At 38.6% G+C, this 12,857-nt stretch overlaps 1 protein-coding gene across 1 annotated transcript in view; it reads left to right on the top strand.

The window, feature by feature from the left end:
* The window catches only part of LOC143229231 (prolyl 4-hydroxylase subunit alpha-2-like), a 514,682-nt gene that overhangs the window by 306,095 nt on the left and 195,730 nt on the right, over positions 1 to 12,857 (top strand). The gene's annotated exons all lie outside the window — the stretch shown is intronic.

The following is a 12,857-nucleotide window of genomic DNA, read 5'->3' as shown; positions in this document are numbered from 1 at the left end:
AGTTACTGGTATTACTTTCTTTTTTTAACTAAAGTACTGACTGTAAGAAACCACATGAAGTATTATTAACCCAAAACAGCTAAACAAAAACATAAAATATTTATCACACAGGATTAAAGATGATGAATATCATTACTACCTTCTAAATCATCAGATTAAATCCATTTAGTCACAGAATCAACATGATAATAATCAGCACCATCTAAATCACATGGGAAAATTCAACTCATTTCAAGAGTTCACAGAAAAACTTGTCCTAAATCCAATCTACCATAAGATAGTAGCAGAAGCAAAATTAACCCCATACCATCACAAGAAGAACAAAAAACATCAACAAATGTAGACAAGGAGCACCAGGATATTTCTATATGAAGAAGTTAACAGAAAATACAAACAAATGCACACAATGAACAATGGAATACTTTTACCTGGAAAAGGTTGCATGAGACACAAATTGAAGCATTTTGGGCATTTCAAATACTTCAAGTATTGAATAGTTATATAATAATAGTTGCTTGAGAAGAGAGATGTATTGAGAAACATTCCTGGTTGTCTGTTTGTGCTAACTACAAGTTACGCTATCAAAGTCATGAGAAGAGTTATAAAAGCCTCATTGGATAGAACTGAGATTGTTCTTGATGGATCGGCATCATCACAGCCTGGGAGAGGCTATGGCGAATATTTACATTATCATGCACATAAGTAAAAAAACAAAGTGAATCAGAACTTTCATGTAGTATCCATGTCAAAAGTGTGTGTACAGATACAAGAAGACTGCAGTTTACCGACTTTATCTGCAACCAGTGAACGAGCAGTTTTGTTTTTGTTGTTGAGTGCTGCAAAATGATCAAGGTAAAATATATATCAGAATTACTTGTGTGCAGTTCTGCATACTATTTAGAAGATCATAAGACTACTAGAAAGAGTTTGCATAAAAATCTGGAGTTTGAAGCTGAAAAATTAGTTCATCTAAACTTGTAGCCAGTTCTCTTTCAGCTGAAATAAGTCACAACCATAACTAGCTGAATCTTTCAAGAATAACGATGGTGAGATCACGAAATGTCTAAATTCTCTGTAAGTAATTTATTGCTATTATTCCTAGCATAGTAAAATACAGTTTAGTTACTGATATTATAGAAAGTATTCTTGAAGAACATTTTGCTGATTTATGACAAAGTTTAGAGTCTGTTAGTTTAACATATTCAACACTGATTGTAAACATATGATATTTTGAAAGCATATTAAAAGTGCTTGTTTTTGTGAATCTCAGTCTTAGAGTTGGATTCTTTACTTTCACTGTAAATACCTCGACTTAGAACTTGTGCTCCTCTCACCTACTGCATTCCTCAATTAATAAGCGTGACTGACGGAATTAGTCGAAACTCCAGTAGATAAACCTACCTACCTATTCAGCCCATCCATTACAAAATGTAGACTATGAACACCAGTTGAATCTTTTCTTGAGGTGTCTCCATGAAATATAAACTATTGCAGACAGAGAATACCAGCTGTGACATTAATCAATGTAGACAATGGTATCAGGTCAGACTTTATCTGGATAAGCCAACATGAAACTAAAACAAAAGCAGAAAATGAACACCAAGACATCTTCTCCCTGGCGAAGGCAACATGAAGCTAAAAAAAATATAGACAATGAATGCCAATGGTACCAAAAACACTAAACTAAATCTCTGCCTGTAAATTATATGAGGTAGGAGTGAATGTGAAGATATCTATACCTGCAGATGACACCAGAACACTAGGACTGTCTTTGCTTAGAAATGGCATCACAAGACCCTACCTAGAAAGTAACACAAGACAGTCTCTGTTTGAAGGTGGCATCAAGTTGAAAGTGAACACCAAGAGATTTCTGCCTCAGGATGGCAATACAATACGTCTCTTAGAAAGTAAACACTAGAACATCTTTGCTTGAACATGGCACCACATTACCTCAGCTAGAAAATGAGCACTGTGACTGTTTGTTTTCTGAATTTTGCATAAAGCCAGCCACATGAGGGCTATCTGCTCTAGCCATCTTAAACTTACCAGTGTTAACTCGAGGGAAGGCATTTAGTCATCATCACCTTTTGCCAACTCTTTTTACTAACAAATAGTTGGATTGACCATCACATTATAACGCCTACACTATTGTCTCTTCTTGAAAATGGTACCACAAAACACCAACCATTAATAGAGAATAGGAATGTCTTTACCTGAAAATATCACAACAGACTTTGCAAATAGATATCTGCTGTGCAGTCAAATTGACCATTGGCAAATTTTAAAAATATGTACCTCAGTAAAATACAGTATCCTGACATAAAATTCAACAATTATCTTCTTTAATGCACATATCTTATAAGACAGGAAATCTTTGTAGGAGGTGTCTGGTTAGCACCCAATCCACATTTTAAGGTTGTATATTCAAAAGAAGTCAAACGTATGTACAAACATTCCTTAAACAATTGATTATCACAGTTGAGTCTAGAGTTGTAAATAATTCCTCTTTTCATTAAAAGACTATACAGGTTTCTTCAGTTATTTTAGAACCTGACTGATAAGACGATTTATTTTTATTTTTTCTCTGTTATTACAATACAAGCTGTGATAATTTCACTTAAATATTGCCCATTACAGCTAAACTGACAATTATGCAGTTTAACTTCACTTGTTTCACTTTCACTTACTTAACTTCTGTATCTGCACTCATAACATATCACAGAAAAATAAAAATATCTGGCTTTCTAGTAACAACAATATTACACATAATGAGAAACTTGGAAACTGGTTTTGTTTGAATTTTGCACAGAGCTACATGGGGGCTATCTAAGCTAGTCATCATCACTCACAATCAACTCTTGGTCCACTCTTTTATCAATGCATAATGGGATTGACCATCCATTATAATATCCCCACTCAGAAAGGGCAACATTGGATGAGGATTCAGACCCTAGAACCTCCTACTGCAAGTGATCTTCCTTAAACACCTGGCCAAACTGGGCCTATAAGCTTCAAGTAAGATGATGCCAACAATATTAAAAATAGCTTAGTACAATAATTAAATTAAACACCAAACCTATGATTCTACAATATTACATAATAAAACTTCTTATTGCTATTAGTTTATAATAATTACCAGTCTTGTCATGAAACTAAATAACTATTAAGTACTAAAGCAGTAAATAACAGTTTCACCTCAATTTTGTATGTACAGCATCTAAAAATAAATACTAAAGTTATCTCTACATAGAACACACAATAAATTACGAAAAGTTACTATATGGCAACAAATTAAAGTAATTACAAAGTAATAAAAACCATTACAAAAAAACAACTAGGTGTTTCATTAAACACTTTCCAGCATAACAATGGCATTAAGAATAGTTAACACTAACTAAATGTCATTTACACAATGTGCTACAAACACACACTGTTAATATCTATTATCATATATTTACAAATGTACTATCACTTCGTACAAAAACACAATGTTACAGCATTGATATCTGATAAGTCTGTAATCAAGTCCATATAAATCTGATTTGGGATGTTGTTATGTATTTCATTCCAGGATGATGTGTGAATAATTCTTTAAATGCTTGTTTCACATGAGAATACCAAGTAGCATGGAAAAGTGTACATCAAAATACTTCAGAGTGAATATCAAATAACCTGTACCTCATCTCCAGATAAAGGTTAATATGCAACAACTTGTATTAAAGACTTAAGGGATTAGAATACACAACCTATGTTCATGATCGTTTTCTGAATTACTCCTTTAATATTTTATAATTACCTCCAGTAAAATACGAGTTACATTCTAAGATAAAAACATCAATGAGATTGAACTTATTTGAATTTTTGTTAGAGGCTAGAAGAAAAGAATGCTGCTAATGAAGTCATAATTATGAGAGATTTTAATTTTAAGTATACAGTCTGAGAAATGTCAGTGGTTATTCATGAAAAGAGACAATTTTAGAAACTTACTTTTCAGGTTGGTTTCATCCACCATTTGGTTAGGGAATCTATTAGAAATAAAGCTAGTTTAGAGATTTATAACTCATTTCTAATAAAGAAACTGTTGTTATGGTGTACATTGGGCAAGATATGCTGCAAATTATCATTGTTCAATTAGGTTCGCAGACTGGCAGTTAAGGCACTCAACTCGTGATCCAAGGGTTGAGGGTTAGATTCCCTGTCACACATAACTTGCTCGCCCTTTCAGCCATGGGGGCATTATAATGTGATGATCAATCCCACTATTCATTGGTAAAAGAGTAACCCAAGTGTTGGTAGTGGGTGGTAATGACGAACTGCCCTCCCTCTAGCCTTACTCTGTTAAATTAGGGACAGCTAATACAGATAGCCCTCGAATAGCTTTGCAGGAAATTCAAAAACAAATAAACCAATCAATTGGGATTGCATGTGGAGATAAGGAATAATTAGATTATGTTTTCAAAATTAAATCAAAGAAAGCAAATTTGAAGCAAGAAGATAAAATTCTATTATGAAATGGGCAAGTGAATTAATTAGAGATACTGATTGAATAGGGAAAATGTTTAAAAATAAAATGTTAAATATTCAAGACATGCATGTTCTTCAATGAAAAGCAAAATGGGTATTGAAGTGAAACATGAGATTGGTTTACTAATGGTATAAAGGATAAAATTAAAACATGAAATCTTCCTCAGTGAAAAGTGTGTTGGTAGCAGGAATCAAACAGGAAGAAATCCAGATTTACCTGATTTTGATGAAATTTAATAAATCGCAGATGAAGTATGATGATTACAGTTTCCAAACTGATTGGTCGCATCATCTGTAACACACTCTTATAAAGAAAAGTATTTCTTCTTGTGTAACAAAAACGAGTCTGGTACTGGAGTCTTCTTTGCTTGTTGTACATCTGTTTCTCCGGCCAGATCCCAAAAGATTTTCAGCATATGATTCAGAGACCCCACAACTATAATAAAACCTTTGGCATTGCATCATTAATCCCTCAATTACCTTGCACATGCAAGGTTCTGAGATGTTCAACTTGCAATATGTGTAGCTGTTGTAGATGCGGCCATGATAAACTTTTTGACAGCTATTGTTGAAGAACATCTATCTGTAATGCCCAAAAATACTGTGGCATAACCTAAAAATATGTTTGGTAAATTTATTAATTGACACATGATCATGAAGATTGTAAACTATATTAGTTGAAAGTGTAAATATTAAGGATTTTTTAATATATATAAAGATAAGCAAAATGTCAGGATGGGAGTAGGGCCTTTGAGCCATGTTTAAAGGCAGCTTGTATTTCATGATTATGAGACATCTAGGCTACTAATTTTTCATTTTCTTCAATATTAATTGATAAAAATTTCAGTTATTATTATTCACCCTGAAAAACAACATAATCACATTATTTATGAACTTGTTAAGTAAAAATGTAGATTTTTTGCACAATAAAACACCTAACCCAGATATTCACCTAAGGGTTTTGAGAGAGATTGGATATGATGTGTCACATGCTATTGTTTTTTCTATGTCATTGAAAGTATACAGATGCCAAAAGATTGGAAATTAGCAACTTCTTTTCAAATTTCATTTCAAACAATTGTCCAGGTAACTGTAAGCCTATTAATCTTACATCACTGATGGGGAAGTTAATGAAAGTCTGATCAAAGATAAGATCACCTAACAAAGTTTAAGATTGCTTGAAGAAGGTTTTACTCAAGGAAAATTTTCCCTTACTTATCTTTTAACATTTTTTTAAGTTTACTGCTTAAAACAGATGAGAATAAAAGTGTGAATTTGGTGTATCTGGATTTTTAGAAAACATTAGATAAGATACTACATAAAAAAATGTTACCATGTAGAAATCATCTTTCTAAGTTTGTTGGATGAGTTGGCTCAATGCACAGAGGGTGTTTGGATGAAGGAGAATAAGATGGTTATAAATGGAGTTTGGTCAAACTGGATTAAGATTGATTGATTTAGTGTTTTATGGCACAAAGCAGCGAGGCTATCTGCGCCAGACATTCGGTAAAAATGTAAAAAAATAAATAAATGTAGTAATAGACATAAATGGAAATGAAGGTAAAACAAAAAAGTATAAAACCAATGTTGACACTTAGTCTACAACGTTAAGATAGAAGGCAGAGTATAAGAAGTTGTAAGGTATTTACTCTAGCAAAAAGGTAATGATCATAACCCGCCAGGAAGACTAACAGGTAAGTTCAAGAACCACCGTCAATCACCTGAAGTTGGACTTTCCAGTCCTGGTTCCGGGTTATGTGTCATAGCAACCAGTATCAAAATGTAAAAGAATAGAAGTTTTAAAAGATACATAGCAAAATTGTAACAATGAGTAGCCAAATGTCCAGTAAAAAGATAAAGTCAAGTAAATGGAGTAAAATTTGTAAAAGTAAATGAAGGTAAAAACAAAACAGCAATTAAAACAGAAAATGGTGTAAAAACCAATGGTGACATTCAGTTTTCAAAGTTGTAAAATATTTACTCTAGCAAAATGGTAATGATCATAACCCGCCAGGAAGACTAACAGGTAAGTTCAAGAACCACCGTCAATCACCTGAAGTTGGCCTTTCCAGTCCTGGTTCCGGGTTATATGTCATAGCAGCTATTATCAAAATGTAAAAGAATAAAAGTTTTAAAAGACACTCCATAAAATCGTAATAATGAGTAACCAAATGTCCAGTAAAAGATAAAGTCAAGTAAATGGAGTAAAATTTGTAAAAGTAATTGAAGATAAAAGCAAAATGGCAATTAAAACAGAAAATGGCATAAAAACCAATGTTGATATCCAGTCAACAAAGTTGTAAAGGACTACCTGTAGCAGAATGGTAATGATCATAATCCGCCAGGAAGACTAACAGGTAAGTATAAAAACCACCGTCAGTCACCTGAAGTTGGTCTTTCCAGTCCTGGTTCCGGGTTATGAGTCAATATGGCCAGTACTAAAAAGTAAAGTAGTAAAAGTGTGAAATGATATGCAGCAAAAGTATAATAACAACTCGCCAGGATGACTAACGAGTAGTTCAAACGGATAGTTCAAACAGTAGCGTTAGTCACCTGAAGTTGGTCTTTCCAGTCCTGGTGTCGAGTTATTTAATGTTCTGGCCATTGTCCAATGTAAAATTGAATGAGAGAGATTAAAACTATAAAAAAGGAACCACAATTAAAAAGGTGTAATGAATAAATATGCAACACTTAAATGAGATTAAAAAGAATAATGGCCATTAAAAAATTAAAAACATCATCAAGGTGGACGGAGTCACCATCACCAATAACTCTGTCCAATGTTACAGACTGACCCTGGGAAAAAATATGTTTAAAATATTGCCGTCGTTGAGAATTGTAATGATGGCAAGAAAGTAAAACGTGGGTGATAGTGATTTGAGTGTTACACAAACTACACATTGGTGCATCAGTTCCAGATAAAAGAAAATGATGAGTTAAAAAACTGTGACCAATGCGTAGCCTAGTGAGAACAACTTCCTCCTTCCGAACTTTACGGAAGCTAGATGGCCAAAGTCCAATTTTGGGTTTGATTTGAAAACGTTTGTTGTCGCGTTGCTCACTCCAAGTGGACTGCCAGCTGGCACGGAGCCGAGCCTTGAAGACAACACCATAGTCCATGTACTGAATAGGCATAGGAGTGATAGTGCTGAAGCAGACATATTTAGCTGCCATGTCTCCAAGCTCGTTCCCGCGAATACCAACATGGCCTGGTATCCAGAAAAACTGGATTGAAGTAGCTGCCAATGAGAAATGGGCCAGTCGGTTTCGAATATCAGCGAGAATAGGATGTGAGCTAACGTGTAGCGATTCCAAGGCAAGTATAGAACTAAGCGAATCAGTGTAAATAGTGCAGTTGAAGTACTGCTCGGCTGCAATATGATCCAGGGCAAGAGATTTGGCATACAGTTCAGCAGTGAACACAGAAGCTGTAGAAGGGATTCTGCGTGCAACTACTGACCCATAGCAAACCATAGCAGAGCCCACTGAATTACCTGATTTGGAACCATCTGTGTAAATGGGAACTGAATGATTGTTTGAAAGATATTCATTGAATAAAAGACGGTACTTCCAATCTGGAGTATCTGCCTTTTTTAGATGACTGTAATATTTGGGGGCTGTAATAAGCCATGGTGGGATGGGCCGACCTGTGGAATCTGCAATGTTATCCAAGGACAGACCCAATTCATCCAATTGCGCCGGATCACGAAGGCCAAACGGAACAATGACAGATCGTCTGTTCTGAAAAAGCACTGCCCACCGAGGAAGGAAAACACATTTCCAGGTGGGATGCTTTGGTAAGGAATGAAGTTTCGAAGTATATTGTAAAGATAGTTGCAAACGGCGAAGGTGTAGAGAAGGTTCATGAGATTCAATGTATATACTTTGAACTGGAGAGGTATGGAAAGCCCCAGTGCAGAGTCGAAGTCCTTGGTGATGAATGGGGTCCAGCATCTTTAAGGCGAGGTCTGGCAGAGCCATAGACCATTGATCCATAATCGAGTTTCGATCTAATAAGAGCACGTTATACCTTTAACATTGAACAGCGATCTGCCCCCCAACTGGTAGAAGAGAGAACACGGAGGGTGTTCAGTGCTCTTGTGCATTTGACATTGAACAGCGATCTGCCCCCCAACTGGTAGAAGAGAGAACACGGAGGGTGTTCAGTGCTCTTGTGCATTTGACATTGAACAGCGATCTGCCCCCCAACTGGTAGAAGAGAGAACACGGAGGGTGTTCAGTGCTCTTGTGCATTTGACCCAAGCTGCTTTAAGTGTGGTATAAAGGTCAGTTTACGATCAAAGATAAGCCCCAAGAACTTGGTCTCCAGGACCACTGGCAGCAAAACTTCACCGATATGAAGTTCAGGATCAGGGTGAATACCCTGTCGACGGCAAAAGTGCATGCATACAGTTTTGGAGAGAGAGAAATTAAAGCCGTTCGCCAGAGTCCACTTCCGTACACCATTGAGGGCGGTTTGTAGTTGCCGCTCAATATATCTCATGTTTAACGACTGACATGAGATGTGAAAGTCGTTGACATACAGCCCATTCGCAACAGTGAGAGGGAGTTGTTCAGTGATGGCATTTATCTTTATACTGAAGAGTGTAACACTCAATACACAGCCTTGAGGGACTCCATTTTCCTGTACAAAAGAACGGGAAAGTGTCGAACCAACACGAACTTGGAATCTCCTGTCCATTAAAAATTTTTTAATAAACATGGGTAGATGGCCACGTAACCCATATGTATGGAGGTCTCGCAAAATGCCATACCTCCATGTTGTGTCGTAAGCCTTCTCTATGTCAAAGAATATTGATACAAGATGTTGGCGGTTGAGAAAGGCTTCTCTGATAGATGTTTCAAGACGAATTAGGTGGTCTGTGGTGGAGTGCTGTTGACGGAACCCACACTGGGTGGGTGAGAGGAGGTTGTTTGATTCAAGGAACCAAACAAGACGAGCATTAACCATCCTTTCTAATGTCTTACAGAGATAGCTCGTCAAAGCAATTGGACGGTAGTTTGAAGGAATCTTGGGATCTTTCCCTGGCTTAGAGAAAGGTCAAATAATAGCCTGGCGCCAGGCATCAGGAAAAACACTCTCCTGCCAGATCCGGTTGGAAACAATCAGAAGGACATCAAGAGAAGCAGGAGATAGATGGTGCAGCATGTCATAATGAATATCATCAGGTCCAACAGATGTACTGGCAGACTGTTGAAGGGCCATTTTCAGTTCCACCAGGGTAAAGGGACAATTATAGTCAAAGAAACAGTCAGTTCAAAAGGAAAGAAGTGATCGCCCTGCCCGAGTCTTGATGGCCAGGAAGGTGGAGGAACAAGCAGGAGTGCTAGATACCCGGCAAAAGCTTTCACCTAGAGTGTTAGTGATGTTCTGAACATCAGTCACCTCCTGACCATCAGAGAGTAAGATCGAGAGGGGGACAGAATTGTAGTGCCCATTAACCTTTCAAATCCTGTCCCATATGATCTTGAAACTGGTGGTAGAAGATATGCTGGTTGTGAACTTAATCCAAGATTCCTTCTGGCTTTGACGTCTTACCCACCTAGCACGTGCACAGGCCCGTTGGAAAGCAACCCGGTTTGAAAGTGTGGGATATCTACGAAAAGTATCCCAGGCCTGCTTTTGAGCCTTCCGTGCTAAGTGGCAAGCAGGATTCCACCACGGACGAGGATATCGTGGTAAACGTGTCGAGGTTTTAGGAATACACTGAGCAGCTGCATGTGTAATACAGTCAGTTACCGCTGCTACACAGTCGTCTATTGATGGCTGATTTACGATGGCAGGATCTAGTTCTGCGAAAGCAGTGAAAGTGGACCAGTCTGCCTGATCCAGCTTCCACCGGGGCACGCGGGTAGGGTGGCATCGACCACGGCCAGTCTCTCTCAAAAGGATCGGAAAATGATCACTGCCTAGTGGATTACTGTCAACCCTCCATGAAAAATGGGAGAATAATGAAGGGGAGAAAACTGAGAGATCAATAGCGGTAAAGGACTGACTAGGTGCATGAAAGTAAGTGCAAGAACCAGTATTGAAAAGAGAAGGATTGTGATCAGAGAGCATCTGCTCTACAGATCGGCCCCTCCCATCAATAATAGCACTTCCCCAGAGGGGATGATGTCCATTAAAATCCCCTAGGATTAGAAATGGAGATGGCAATTGTTCAACGAGAGCATCAAGATCTGATTGATCATATGTCTCTCCAGGGAACAGGTACAGAGAACAAACAGTGATGGTATGACCCAAGGAAACACAGATGGCTACAGCCTCCAAGGGTGTGTTGAGTGACAAAGACAGGGTGGGCACGTGTTGATCAACCAACAGTGACGCCACTCCATGTACTCGACCATCACACAACCTGTCATTTCTGTACAGAGAAAACTGCCGAATGGAGACAGTATCAGCAGTTTTGAGAAATGTTTCTTATAAAGAAAGACAAACAGGATGGTCGGAAGCAATCAGCGTTTTGATGTCATCCAGATTAGAACGTAAACCTCGACATTTCCATTGTATCAAGGTGGCCATTTTTAAGAATGGGTAGGTGAAGTGGCTGGAGAACCCATTCGGTTTACGACCACGTCTTTTGTCGGAGGAGGTCTATCAACCTCCATGGATCCTGCTCTGGGTCGGGTGGGCAGGTTTTTGTTATTGGAAGGGGAATCCAGTGACTGAGGATGCGAACGAATAATTGTTTTGTCTCTTGTGGTGGGAGAAAAAGATGTATCAGAAGAAATGCCTGTATTTGAAACTGAAGGACGTGGATCTTGAGGCTTGTTGGAAGGTATGGGAGGAACAGAGATGGGTGTGGAAGTCGATTGACCATGGAGGTCAAAAGGCTTTTCATTTGTTTTGAAAACGATTTTTTTGGAGGCAGAGAGATCTGTCTGCTCCCACTGTAGTTGTGGAATGAAGTGCAGCAGCATAGGTCCGAGATGGAGTTGTGGACAGCAATTTCCGAGCCTCAGGATAACTAATGTTATGTGTCGTTTTCAAACGCTGCACCTCTTTTTCCTCCAACCATTTTGGGCAAGAATGAAAGTGAGAGGGTTGAGAACCATTGCAGTTTACGCAATGTGGGTTCATGTCACAGTCATAGGCACCGTGGTCCTTGCCTCCACAACGAGCACATGTCAGGGAAACACAACAAGATGTCTTTGAGTGGCCAAATCTCTGACATTGGAAACATCGAAGAGGGTTTGGTATGTATGGCTGAACCCTGCAAATGAGATAACCTGCCTTGATGGTGGCAGGTGCACGTGGTGAAGTAAATGTTAAAACGAGGGTATTTGTTGGCAGTGTAACTCCATCTTTGCGAGTGGAGATGCGCCTCACTGCAGAAACTCCTTGAGTGGAGAGACCAGCGAGAATCTCTGACTCGGGAACATTCTTCAAATCCCTTTCAACAATAACTCCTCGTGAAGAATTCAAAGTAGCATGGGGTGTAACCTCAATAGGTATATCCCCAATTGCCTTTGAATTCAAGAGGAGTTCACTGTGTTGGGATGTGGATGTTTCAACCAATATGTCACCAGATCGAAGTTTCTTTACTGACTTTGGAGAGCCAGCAAGTCCCTCTAGTCCCTTTTGAATAAAAAAAGGGGACATTTGCCCTAAAAGTTTTTCCGAAAGAGAATGTAATATAAGAAAATGAGGTACGTGTGTTACTGATGTTGAAGATTGCTGTTCTGAGTATTCAAGACGTGGTCGCTTACCCATTGACTGTTTTTTTACAATTTTATTTAAATTTTTTAGAGGATCCATAGGAAAAAGGAAAAATTTCGGTACCCACTGACCCCACCCACCAGGGAGCCCTACAAGGGGACGCACTACAAAGTCATGCAAGGACAATGCAGCAACGCCAGGGTTTTGTGAGCACTATACCCAAACACCAGCATCAGGCACAATGTCCACAACACCTGTTGAGAACTTCCAACACTGGTACTTGGTTGACTCTAGCTCAAGTGGACCAGCCGATTGACCCAAGGGGGGTCATCCAAAGGCCGCCCGTTTACAGGAATTCGAGGCCAAAGTGGTGTGTTAGGGTTGGAACCCTCATCTACCAGGATCCTCTCCTCCCCTTCACGGGTCGCCACGCACGGCAAACACGTGGGTGGATGTTTAGATCCCAGAGAAGGTAACCAGATAGAACAGAACCTTCCCTGGGAGGTCCCCTCACCTCGTACAGGAATCCACACACCGAGGGGCTGGATTAAGATCACAAGTGGTATATTTCAAGGCTTAGTCTTAGGACCTTTTTGGTTTACATCAATGGCCCAGATGAAAGAACAGTCAATAAATTATTTGAAATTGCTGA

The sequence above is a fragment of the Tachypleus tridentatus genome, chromosome 1, assembly GCF_004210375.1.
Source record: "Tachypleus tridentatus isolate NWPU-2018 chromosome 1, ASM421037v1, whole genome shotgun sequence".
NCBI classification, from domain to species: domain Eukaryota; kingdom Metazoa; phylum Arthropoda; class Merostomata; order Xiphosura; family Limulidae; genus Tachypleus; species Tachypleus tridentatus.
The sequence above is the reverse complement of the archived record's forward strand: the minus strand, read 5'-3'. Positions and strand labels throughout refer to the sequence as shown.